The sequence below is a fragment of the Hypanus sabinus genome, chromosome 10, assembly GCF_030144855.1.
Source record: "Hypanus sabinus isolate sHypSab1 chromosome 10, sHypSab1.hap1, whole genome shotgun sequence".
In the NCBI taxonomy this organism is placed as follows: Eukaryota; Metazoa; Chordata; class Chondrichthyes; order Myliobatiformes; family Dasyatidae; genus Hypanus; species Hypanus sabinus.
Genome location: NC_082715.1, coordinates 166231608 through 166243866, shown reverse-complemented (window position 1 = coordinate 166243866; position 12259 = coordinate 166231608).

The following is a 12259-nucleotide window of genomic DNA, read 5'->3' as shown; positions in this document are numbered from 1 at the left end:
CTCCTGGACAGACTGGCTGGGACCGTGAATGGTGGTGAGGGGGGAGGTGAAGGGACAGCAGGGGTAAGTACCAGGTCGGAAATCAGTGAGTAGTGCCGAGCAGAGTCGTGTAAAGAGAGATCGCTACAGTAAGCGGAGGAAAAGGAGTGAGGGATGGAGAGGGGGAGAGAAGAAGTGGAGGGGAGAGGGGGAAAGGAAGAGAGAGATGGGGAGAGATCGGGAGAGGGGGAAGAGAGGGGAGAGATGTGGTAGAGGGGGGAAGCGAGACGGGAGAGAGGTGGGAGAAAGGGAGAGACTGGAAAGAGGGGGAGGGGAAGGTGAGAGGGATAGGGAGAGAGAGGTGTGTGGGGGTGGGGGGCGAGAGAGGGAGGAGCGAGGGAATTTGACAGGGAAAGAGAAATGGACGGGAAAGGTGGGGAAGGGATGGGCGAGAGAGAGGGAGGGAGTGTGTGTGCGAGAGAGAGAAAGAATTGTTCAGTGTTTATTTTAAACTGTGATTGGGTGTAGAAGTTGGGACAGTAATTTTCACGAATTGTAGTGTTAATTATCCATTGACCAGCTCTTCAGCCTCCCCTAGATTCCCGGGCCAATATAAACACCTATGTCAGGCAGCTGTTGGTTGACTATATATCAGCGTTTAACACCGATGTTCCTACAGTCCTGATGGATAAGCGACGGAACCTGGGCCTCTGTACTTCCGTCTGCAAGTGGATCCTTCATTTCATATCTGGAGGACGGCACTCTGTGTCGCTTGGTGACAACCTATCCTCCGCGCTGATGATCAACACCGGCGCACCGCAGGGACGGGCGCTTCGCCCAGTGCTCTACTCTCTCTATACCAATGATTCTGGGGCTAGCAATAACACAAACGCGATGGGTCGTTCGTCTGTCCTCCCGCGGGTGAAAAACAAGTGGCCGCGCAACCTGGAAGCTGAGTCCATTGAGCGCCGTGAAAAAGCGCAGTCGGTCACAAAAGTGCTCGTCTTCTGCGAGCAATACTCTGGGAGGGCAGCTCTGACTCCGTGTACCAACCGCTTTCGGTGAACCGCGACGCCTTCGTCCCCTAAATCCAGGTGGCTCCAGACAGGAGACAACGTGGCTTCAGGCCCAATCCTCGCTACAACGGAGAACTCGGCCCTTCCATCCACCCCCGCTCATATCCAATAAATCAGCGAATCTTCCCTGCGCCGGAACGGATTAACAATGTCCAGAGGGGTCTCGCGATGACAAGAACAGCGACTGTGACGGCCACTCGCTATTTGACTGTGAGCCTCCTTCGACTCAGGCCTCAGCTCCTTCATCATCTCCGCCAGCGAGCAACTCGGTGATCGTGTGGTCCTGCAGTCCTTTCAGTACCTAATATACAGCAGGATCTTGTGATCATTAGACGTGCGTTTAGGCACAATGGCAGCAACTTTCGTTGACCCGGTAGAAGCTGCTGTGACATTTCGGGCTGCTGTCTTTCCAGAAATCTCAGTTCACACTGGGGAGAGGCTGCTAACCATTTCCACCTGTGGGAGGGGATTCATTTAACCCGGAAACTACTGAAACTGCGTCAGTTCACACTGAGGAGTTGCTGTACACCTGTTCCGACGGTGGGAAAGGATTCACTCAGTTTACCCACCTTGAGAGGCTCCAGCGAGTTCACAGTAAGTAGCGGACACACTCTGTCCTGAGCGAGCAAAGAGATTTACTCAGACATCCCACCTGTTGAAACATCAGCAACTTCACATCACAGAGGAAGTTCAAATAACCTCCATTTTTAACCATCATGGTGGTTGGTTCGAGTTGCAAGTTCACGACGGATTGTTAATGTTTGTTTTTGCAGATATTGTGGTTCGTCATCACACCCAGGACTGAACATCTCAGCATTTTAGAGTTTGTTCTGCTGATATTAAGCTTAAATTAAACAGGTGTTCAATATTGTGGGTATCTGACAAATAAACCAGTTCTGTTTCAAATCCTGTGTCTCAGGGCTTACAATCTCTACCACAGGGCCAATATAGACCAGCTCAGTCCAGCTGGTCTTTGCTCATGTCCCTCATTCAGTGCTTTTAAATCGTCCTTGGTGTTCACCTCTCACTCGCCTATGATGACAGATTACAACCGGTCAGCCCACTGTGGATGAATAAGGTGAGTTTTCTCTCTGGCTCTCTGCAGTCTGTAGGAGAGGATGAGTTCACTGGGGAATTTCTCCCAAATGTTCTTCGTTCCTCAGGGGTCTGGACGAAAGCAGAAAGTCACGTCTGGTTAAAGTCCTTTTCCTTCAGATCTGTCAGCTTTGTGTCATTCTCACAGATTTCGAAGGGCTGCACCTCAGACAGCTGGGTTTTGCAATACCCAGCAAAAATAACACGGTTGTTATCATGGGGGACTTTAACTTCCCTAATATTGATTGGCACCTGATTAGTTCCAATGATTTAGACGGGGCAACGTTTGTTAAGTGTGTCCAGGGCGGGTTCCTGTCACAGTATTTTGACAGGTCTACCAGGCGGAATGCCACATTAGATCTAGTACCAGGTAACGACTCGGGTCAGGTCACAGATCTGTCAGAGGGTGAGCATCTGGGGCACAGTGACTACCGATTCCTGATCTTTAGCGTTATCATGGAAAAGGATAGAATCAGAGAGGACAGGAACATTTTTAATTGGGGAAGGGCAAATTATGAGGCTGAAGACTAGAACTTGTGAATTGCGATGATGTTTTTGCAGGGAAATGTACTATGGACATGTGGTCGATGTTTAGGGATCTCTTGCAGGATGTTAGGGGTAAATTTGTCCCGATGAGGAAGATAAAGAATGGTAGGGTGAAGGAACCATGGGTGACAAGTGAGGTGGAAAATCTAGTCAGGTGAAAGAAGGCAGCATACGTCAGGTTAGGAGGCAAGGATAAAATGGGGTTATTGAGGAACATAAGGTAGCAAGAAAGAAGCTTAAGAAGGAGCTGAGGAGAGCAGAAAGGGGGCATGCGAAGGCCTTGGCGAGTAGGGTAAAGGTAAATGCCAAGGCATTCTTCAATTATGTGAAGAACAAAAGGATGACAGGAGTGAAGGTCGGACTGATTAGAGATACAGGTAGGAAGATGCGTCTGGAGGCTGTGGAAATGAGAGAAGTCCTCAATGAATACTTCTTTTAGATATTCACAAATGAGAGGGAACTTGATGATGGTGAGGACAATATGAGTAAGATTGATGGTCTGGAGCATGTTGATATTGAGGGAGAAGAGGTGGTGGAGTTGCTAAAATACATTAGGACAGACAAGTCCCTGGGGCTTGACGGAATATTCCCCAGGCTGCTCCACGAGACGAGGGAAGAGATTGCTGAGCCTCTGGCTAGGATCTTTATGTCCTCGTTGTCCACGGGAATGGTACCGGAAGATTGGAGGGAGGCGAATGTTGTCCCCTTGTTCAATAAAGGTAGTAGGGATAGTCCAGGTAATTATAGACCTGTGAGCCTTACGTCTATGGTGGGAAAGCTATTGGAAAATATTCTTAGAGATAGGATCTATGGGCATTTAGAGAATCATGGTCTGATCAGGGACAGTCAGCATGGCTTTGTGAAGGGCAGATCGTCCCTAACAAGCCTGATAGAGTTCTTTGAGGAGGTCACCAGGCATATAGATGAGGGTAGTGCAGTGGATGTGATCAACGTGGATTTTAGTAAGGCATTTGACAAGGTTCCACACGGTAGGCTTATTCAGAAAGTCAGAAGGCATAGGATTCAGGGAAGTTTGGCCAGGTGGATTTAGAATTGGCTTGCCTGCAGAAAGCAGAGGGTCGTGGTGCAGGGAGTAGATTCGGATTGGAGGGTTGTAACGAGTGGAGTCCCACAAGGATCAGTTCTGGGACCTCTACTTTTCGTGATTTTTATTAATGACCTGGATGTGGGGGTAGAAGGGTGGGTTGGCAAGTATGCAGATGACACTAAGATTGGTGGTGTTGTAGATATTGTAGAGGATTGTCGAAGATTGCAGAGAGACATTGATAGGATGCAGAAGTGGGCTGAGAAGTGGCAGATGGAGTTCAACATGGAGAAGTGTGAGGTGGTACACTTTAGAAGGACAAACTCCAAGGCAGAGTACAAAGTAAATGGCAGGAGACTTGGTAGTATGGACAAGCAGAGAGATCTGGGGGTACATGTCCACAGATCCCTGAAAGTTTCCTCAACACAGTTAGAGAGGGTAGTTAGGAAAGCTTATGGGGTGTTAGCATTCATACGTTGAGAGATAGAGTTTAAGAGTCGCGAGGTAATGATGCAGCTCTATAAAACTCTGGTTAGGCCACACTTGGAGTACTGTGTCCAGTTCTGGTCGCCTCACTTTAGGAAGGATGTGGAAGCATTGGAAAAGGTACAGAGGAGATTTACCAGGATGCTGCCTGGTTTAGAGTGTATGGATTATGATCAGAGCTTAAGGGAGCTAGGGCTTTACTCTTTGGAGAGAAGGAAGATGAGAGGAGACATGATAGCGGTATACAAGATATTGAGAGGAATGGATAGAGTGGACACCCAGTCCCTCTTCCCCAGGGCACCACTGCTCAATGCAGGAGGACATGGCTTTAAGGTAAAGGGTGGGAAGTTCAAGGGGGATATTAGAGGAGGGTGTTTTACTCAGGGAGTGCTTGGTGCGTAGAATAAACTGCCTGAGTCCATGATGGAGGCAGATACACAAGTGAAATTTAAGAGACTACTAGACAGGTATATGGAGGAATTTAATGTGAGGGATTATATGGAAAGCAGGGTTTAAGGGTCGGCGCACATTGTGGGCCGAAGGGCCTGTACTGTGCTGTACCATTCTATGTTCTAATTCACCGCTCTCTAAGGAATGACAGCAGAATAGCGGCTAAGTGTTCGAAGGAGCAAGGCGTGAAAGCAAAGGGGAGGCAGTAAAAGTCAGTGCTTTGGAGTTCTAGAAAGTGGTGGGGTTTAGAGGTTATGGGGTGGAGGAGGAGGAGGAAATCTGACCCAGAGGAAGATGATGATGAGGAGGGAATCTGACACAGAGAATATGGCGACAACCCAGATGTGCTCAATAACTTCTATGCCCGTTTTGAGGCGGGAAGTTACGTGGCGGCGAGGAAGTCCAACCCTCCCACAAATGACCAGGTGCTGTGTCTCACCGTGGCCGATGTGAGAAGAATCCTGTGCAGGGTCAACCCACGGAAGGCTGCTGGACCAGTCAACATCCCTGGTAGAGTGCTCAGAGGATGTGCAGACCAGCTAGCAGATGTTCTCACTGACATCTTCAACATCTCCCTGAGCAGCGCCACCGTTCCAATGTGCTTCAAGGCCGCCACCATCGTCCCTGTGCCGAAGAAGTCAGTGTCCTGCCTCAATAGATTTCATTACCATCAATGAACGCTTCAGAAACAATATCACAAATTCTAAACCCTACCCAGGAGCAGACTGTGGTTCAGAGCACCATCCAGTAATAGCTACTAATAAAACAAAATTAAAGAGACTAACGTGGAAAAAGTGAAAGGAGTATATGTTGGGTGAACTTAAAAAAGATAGCATACTTAAGCAATAGTTCAAGACATGTTGAAGAACACCTCAATGAAAACGTTATAACACCTATTTGGGACAGATTTAAATCTGCTATACAGCAATCAGCAGAGGAAATAATCTCAGTACAGGAAATCCAACACACCAACAAGGGGTGGATACCCCTCGAAATTCTAGATCTGATGCAACAAAGGTTAGTGCAGAATAATGGTGCAATAGAGAGAGCTAGACAGACAGACCAGACAATTGTGCAATATTGCAAAGGAAGAATGGCTGAATCAAAAATGCAATGAAGTAGAAGGTCATAGTAACAACAGCAAAGAAATGCACAAGAAAATGAGGAAATTACTGGAATTAAGAGAACCTCCTCTGTACAAGATGTATAAGATCAGCCGACGGATCCAGACTAACAGATCCAGATAAAGTATGTGAGAGGGGGATTCAGTATCTAGAGCAGTTGCTTGAAGATAATAAAGGGGAACACCCAGATATTATGCACCCTAATTCTGGCTCACCTATTACCAAAGAAGAAATAGCCAAAGCAACGAAAAGCATGAAACATGGTAAAGCCACTGGACCTAATGAAATTTCAGTGGAAATGATACAAACACTAGTAGATCTGGGCACAGATATTCTTTTTGAACTGTTTAATGGCACATATGAGTCTGGTGTATTGCCCGACGATCTCTTTAAAACAGTATTTATAACTCCGCCAAGAATTCCTGGGATTATTGACTGCGAAAATTATAGAACAATCAGTCTCATGAGTCACATATTAAATATTTTGTTGAGAATTGTTCTATGTCCAATTAAAAAAAAAGTTAAGACCAGAAACTTCTAAGTAAAACATGTACTGATGAGGAACGATCCCAGTGAAGTTCCGAGAATGGAAATGAACCGGGGTCCAGCAGCACTGCTCCGTGCCAGGCAAGAACCCTTATCTGAGTCTGTCCCATCTGTCTCTGCTTGACACGTCTCACTCTGAAGTTTCCTCAGTGTCTTTTATTTTCCTTCTCAACCTCATTCTCCTGCCTTCTCCCTGTAATCTTTGACTCATTTACAGAAGATCTTTGGCACAAAACGCATTAAGCATATACAACAGTTCATCTTTCTGCGACAGGAGAAAACACTTCAAAGATCAACAGTCTCTGCATTATTATTTCATACATTATTGTTGCGCATTGGTACAGTATTATTGTGTGTATTATTATTCTCGATTTTATTTTTAGTTAAGTCTGCAGATTGCTAAATGTTGCTGTTGTAATGAAAGCATTCCCCACTCGGGATCAATAAAGTATTTATTATTATTATTATTATTATTATTATTATTATTATTATTATTATTATTGTTGTTGTTGTTGTTGTTGTTCTTATTGTTATTGTTATTATTATCATCGTCATAATCATAATCATCATCATCATTATTCTCCAGCCTTTTATCTCTCACCAATCAGCTTCCCAGCTCTTTACTTCACCCCTGACCAATCTCCCGCTTTCACCTATCACCTCCCCTCCAGCCCCACATTCTTTCTCCCTCCCTTCCTTTCCAGTCCTGAGGAAGGGTCTAGGTCTGAAAAGCCGACTGTTCACTCCTCTCCATAATTGCTACCTGCCCCCCTGAGTTCCTACAGCATTTTGTGGGTGTTCCTTTGGATTTCCACATCTGCAGATATTTCACTGTTTAAATAAATGCGCATGGGTGCAGGTCGCAGCTAATCCCCAATATCGACCATGCATTCAGTAGAAGAGAGGCTCTCTAGGATCGGACGCAGGTAGGAGCGGGGCCTTGGGGAGGAACTTAATCGTTAATATTGTGCTCTGTCTTCATATTTGACCTACCGAAATGAACCACCGGGCTGAAATCCATCTGCCAATTCTCAGTCCAGTTCTGCATCCTATCGGTGTCATGCTCTATTCTGTCAACCATTCAGACTATCAACAACACCCCCTACATTTGTGTCATCGACAAACTTACAATCCCACCCTTCTACTTCCTCATCAAGGTCATTTATAAAAATCACAAAGAGGAGGGGTCCCAGATCAGATCACTACAAAATCAGGTCACTGACCTCTATGCAGAATACAAACCATCGACAACCACACTTCGCCTTCTGTGGGAGGGAAAGCCAGTTCTGTATCCCCAAAGCAGGTCTCCTAGGGTCCTTGCCTCATTTCTTTCTTAATGAGTCTCGAATAGCGAACCTTATCAAAAGTGTTACTGAAACCGTGTACACTACACCCAATATTCTGCCTTCATCAATGTTCTTTTTTACATCCTCAAAGAATTCAATCAGGTTTATAACCATATAACAATTATAGCCAGGAAGCAGGCCATCTTGGCCCTTCTAGTCCGTGCCGTACACTTACTCTCACTTGGTCCCACCGATCTGCACTTAGCCCATAACCCTCCATTAGTTTCCTGTCCATATACCTACCCAATTTTGCTTTAAATGACAAATATCAATAGACAATAGACAGTAGGTGCAGAAGTAGACCATTCGGCCCCTCGTGTCTGCACCGCCATTCTGAGATCATGGCTGATCATTCACGATCAATACCCAGTCCCTGCCTTGTCCCCATATCCCTTGATTCCCCTATCCATCAGATATCTATCTAGCTCCTTCTTGAAAGCATCCGGAGAATTGGCCTCCACCGTCTTCCAAGGCAGTGCATTCCACACCTCCACAACTCTCTGGGAGAAGAAGCTCTTCCTCAACTCAGTTTTAAATAACTGACCTCTTATTCTCAATCCATGCCCTCTGGTACTGGACTCTCCCAACATCTGGAACATATTTCCTGCCTCAATCCTATCAAATCCTTTAATTATCTTAAACGTTTCAATCAGATCCCCTCTCAATCTCCTCAATTCCAGCGCGTACAAGCCCAATCTCTCCAATCTCTCTGCGTAAGACAGCCCTGCCATCCCAGGAATCAACCTAGTGAATCTACGCTGCACTTCCTCAATTGCCAGAATGTCCTTCCTTAAACCTGGAGACCAAAACTGTACACAATATTCCAGGTGTGGTCTCACCAGGGCCCTGTACAAATGCAAAAGAACATCCTTGCTCTTGTATTCAATTCCCCTTGTAACAAAGGCCAACATTCCATTTGCCCTCTTCACTGCCTGTTGCACTTGCTCATTCACCTTCATTGACTGGTGAACTAGGACTCCTAGGTCTCTTTGCATTTCTCCCTTACCTAACTCGACACCGTTCAGACAATACTCTGCCCTCTTGTTCCAGCTTCCAAAGTGGATAACTTCACATTTATTCACATTGAATGACATCTGCCAAGTATCTGCCCACTCACTCAGCCTATCCAAGTCTCCCTGTATTCTCCTAACGTCCTCTTCGCATGTCACACTGCCACCCAGTTTAGTATCGTCAGCAAACTTGCTGATATAGTTTTCAATGCCCTCATCTAAATCGTTGACATAAATCGTAAAGAGCTGTGGTCCCAATACAGAGCCCTGTGGTACCCCACTAGTCACCTCCAGCCAGTCCGAGAAACACCCATTCACTGCTACCCTTTGCTTTCTATCTGCCAACCAGTTTTCTATCCATGTTGAAACCCTGCCCACAATGCCATGAACTCTGATTTTACTCACCAATCTCCTATGTGGCACCTTATCGAATGCCTTCTGAAAATCTAGGTACACAACATCCACTGGCTTACCCTCGTCTAACATCCTTGATACACCCTCAAAAAACTCCAACAGATTAGTCAAGCATGATTTGCCCTTGGTAAATCCATGCTGGCTCGGCCTAATCCTATTTCTGCCATCTAGATGTGCCACTATTTCGTCCTTAATAATGGACTCAAGCATCTTCCCCACGACTGACGCTAACAGGGCGATAGTTCTCCGTTTTCTCCTTCCCTCCCTTCTTGAAAAGTGGGACAACATTAGCCACTCTCCAATCTTCAGGAACTGATCCTGAATCTAAGGAACATTGGAAAATGATTACCAATGCATCCGCAATTTCCTGAGCCACCTCTTTTAGAACCCTCGGATGCAGACCATCTGGACCCGGGGATTTATTAGCCTTCAGTCCTACCAGTCTACTCATCACAGTTTATTTCCTAATGTCAATCTGTCTCAATTCCTCTGATATCTTATGACCCTGGCCCATCCATACATCTGGGAGATTGCTTGTGTCCTCCCTGGTGAAGACAGATCTAAAGTATGCATTAAATTCTGTTGCCATTTCGCTGTTTCCCATAACAATTTCTCCCAATTCATTCTTCAAGGGGCCAACATTGTTCTTAACTATCTTCTTTCTCTTCACATAGCTAAAAAAGCTTTTGCTATCCCCTTTTATATTCCTGGCTAGACTGAGCTCATACCTGATTTTTTCTCTCCGTATTGCTTTTTTAGTTAAGATCTGCTGTTCCTTAAAACTTTCCCAATCATCTGTATTCCCACTCATCTTAGCCCTGTCATACTTCTTTTTCGAAACTGCCTCTACCACTTCTACTGGAAACTCGTTCCACACAGCTACCACTCTCTGAGTAAAGAAATTCGCTCTCATGCTAGCCCTAAACTTTTGCCCCCAACTCTCAACTCATGTCCTCCTGTTTGAATCTCCCCTACTCTCAATGGAAAAAGCCTATCCACGTTAACTCTACCTATCACCCTCATCATTTTAAATACCTCTATCAAGTCCCCCCTCAACCTTCTACGCTCCAAAGAATAAAGACCTAACTTGTTCAACCTTTCCCTGTATCTTAGGTGCTGAAACATTCTAGTAAATCTTCTCTGTACTCTCTATTTTGTTGACATCTTTCTTATAATTCGGTGACCAGAACTTTTCACAATACTCCAGATTTGGCCTCACCAATGCTTTGTACAATTTTAACATTACATCCCAACTCCTATATTCAATGCTCTGATATATAAAGGCCAGCATACCAAAAGCTTTCTTCACCAACTTATCCACATGAGATTCCACCTTTAGGAAACTTTTCAACCTTATTCTCACTGCATTCTTCAATGCCCTACCACTTACCATGCATGTCCTATTTTGATTATTCCTACCAAAATGTAGCACCTCACAGTTATCAGCATTAAACTCCAACTGCCATCTTTCAGCCCACTCCTCTAACTGGCCTAAATTTCTCTGCAAGCTTTGAAAACCTACTTCATTATCCACAAGATATCTTAAGATATCCACCTATCTTAGTATCACTGCATACTTACTAATCCAATTTACCACCCCATCATCCAGATCATTAATGTATATGACAAGCAACATTGGACCCAGTACAAATCCATGAGTCACACCAGTAGTCACCAGCCTCCAACCTGACAAACAGTTATCCACCACTACTCTCTGGCATCTCCCATCGAGCCACTGTTGAATCCATTTTACTACTTCAATATTAATACCTAACGATTTCACCTTCCTAATTATCTTTCCCTGTGGAAACTTGTCAAATGCCTTACTGAAGTCCGTATAGACAATATCCATTGTTTTACTCTCGTCAACTTTCCTCGTAACCTCTTCAAAAAATTCAATAAGATTTGTCAAAAATGACCTTTGACGCAGAAATCCATGTTGACTGTTCCTAATCAGACCCTGGCTATCCAGATAATTATATTTACCATCTCTAAGAATACTTTCCATTAACTTACCCACCAATGACGTCAGACTTAAAGGCCCATAATTGCTAGGTTTACTGTTAGAACCCTTTTAAAACAATGGAACCACATGAGCAATATGCACCATCCCCGTTTCTGTCATATATTTTTCTGTCAGAGCCCCTGCTATTTCTACACTAAATTCCGTCAAGGTCCTCAGGGATATCCTGTCAGGACCCGGAGATTTATCCAATTTATATTCCTTAAAGGCGCCAGTACTTCCTCCTCTTTAATCGTCATAGTTTCCATAACTTCCCTACTTGTTTCCCCTGCCTTACACAATTCAATATCCTCCTCCTTGGTGAATACCGAAGAAAATAAATTGTTCAAAATCTCCCCCATCTCTTTTGGCTCCACACATAGCTGTCCATTCAGATTCTCTGAGGCACCAATTTTATCCCTTACTATCCTTTTGCTGTTAATATAACTGTAGAAACACTTTGGATTTATTTCACCTTACTTGCCAAAATAACCTCGTATCTTCTTTTAGCTTTTCTAATTTCTTTCTTAAGATTCTTCTTACATTCTTTATATTCCTCGAGCACCTCATTTACTCCATGCTGCCTATATTTATTGTAGTTATCTCTCTTTTTCCGAACCAGTTTTCCACTATCCCTTGAAAACCATGGCTCTGTTAAATTTTTAACCTTTCCTTTCAACCTAACAGGAACATAGAGATTCTGTACCCTCAAAATGTCACCTTTGATTGACCTTCATTCTTCTATTACATCCTTCCCATTAAACAAACTGTCCCAATCGACTCCTTCTAAATCCTTTCGCATCTCCTCAAAGTTAGCCTTTCTCCAATCAAAAATCTCAACCCTGGGTCCAGTCCTATCCTTCTCCATAATTATATTGAAACTAATGGCATTGTGATCACTGGACCCGGAGTGGTCCGCAGCACATACTTCCGTCACCTGACCTATTTCATTCCCTAACAGAAGATCCAACACTGCCCCTTCTCTTGTTGGTACCTCTATGTATTGCTGCAAAAGACTATCCTGCACATATTTTACAAACTCCAAACCATCCGTCCCTTTTACAGTATGGGCTTCCTAGTCTATGTGTGGAAAATTAAAATCTCCCACAATCACAACCCTGTGCTTACTACAAATATCTG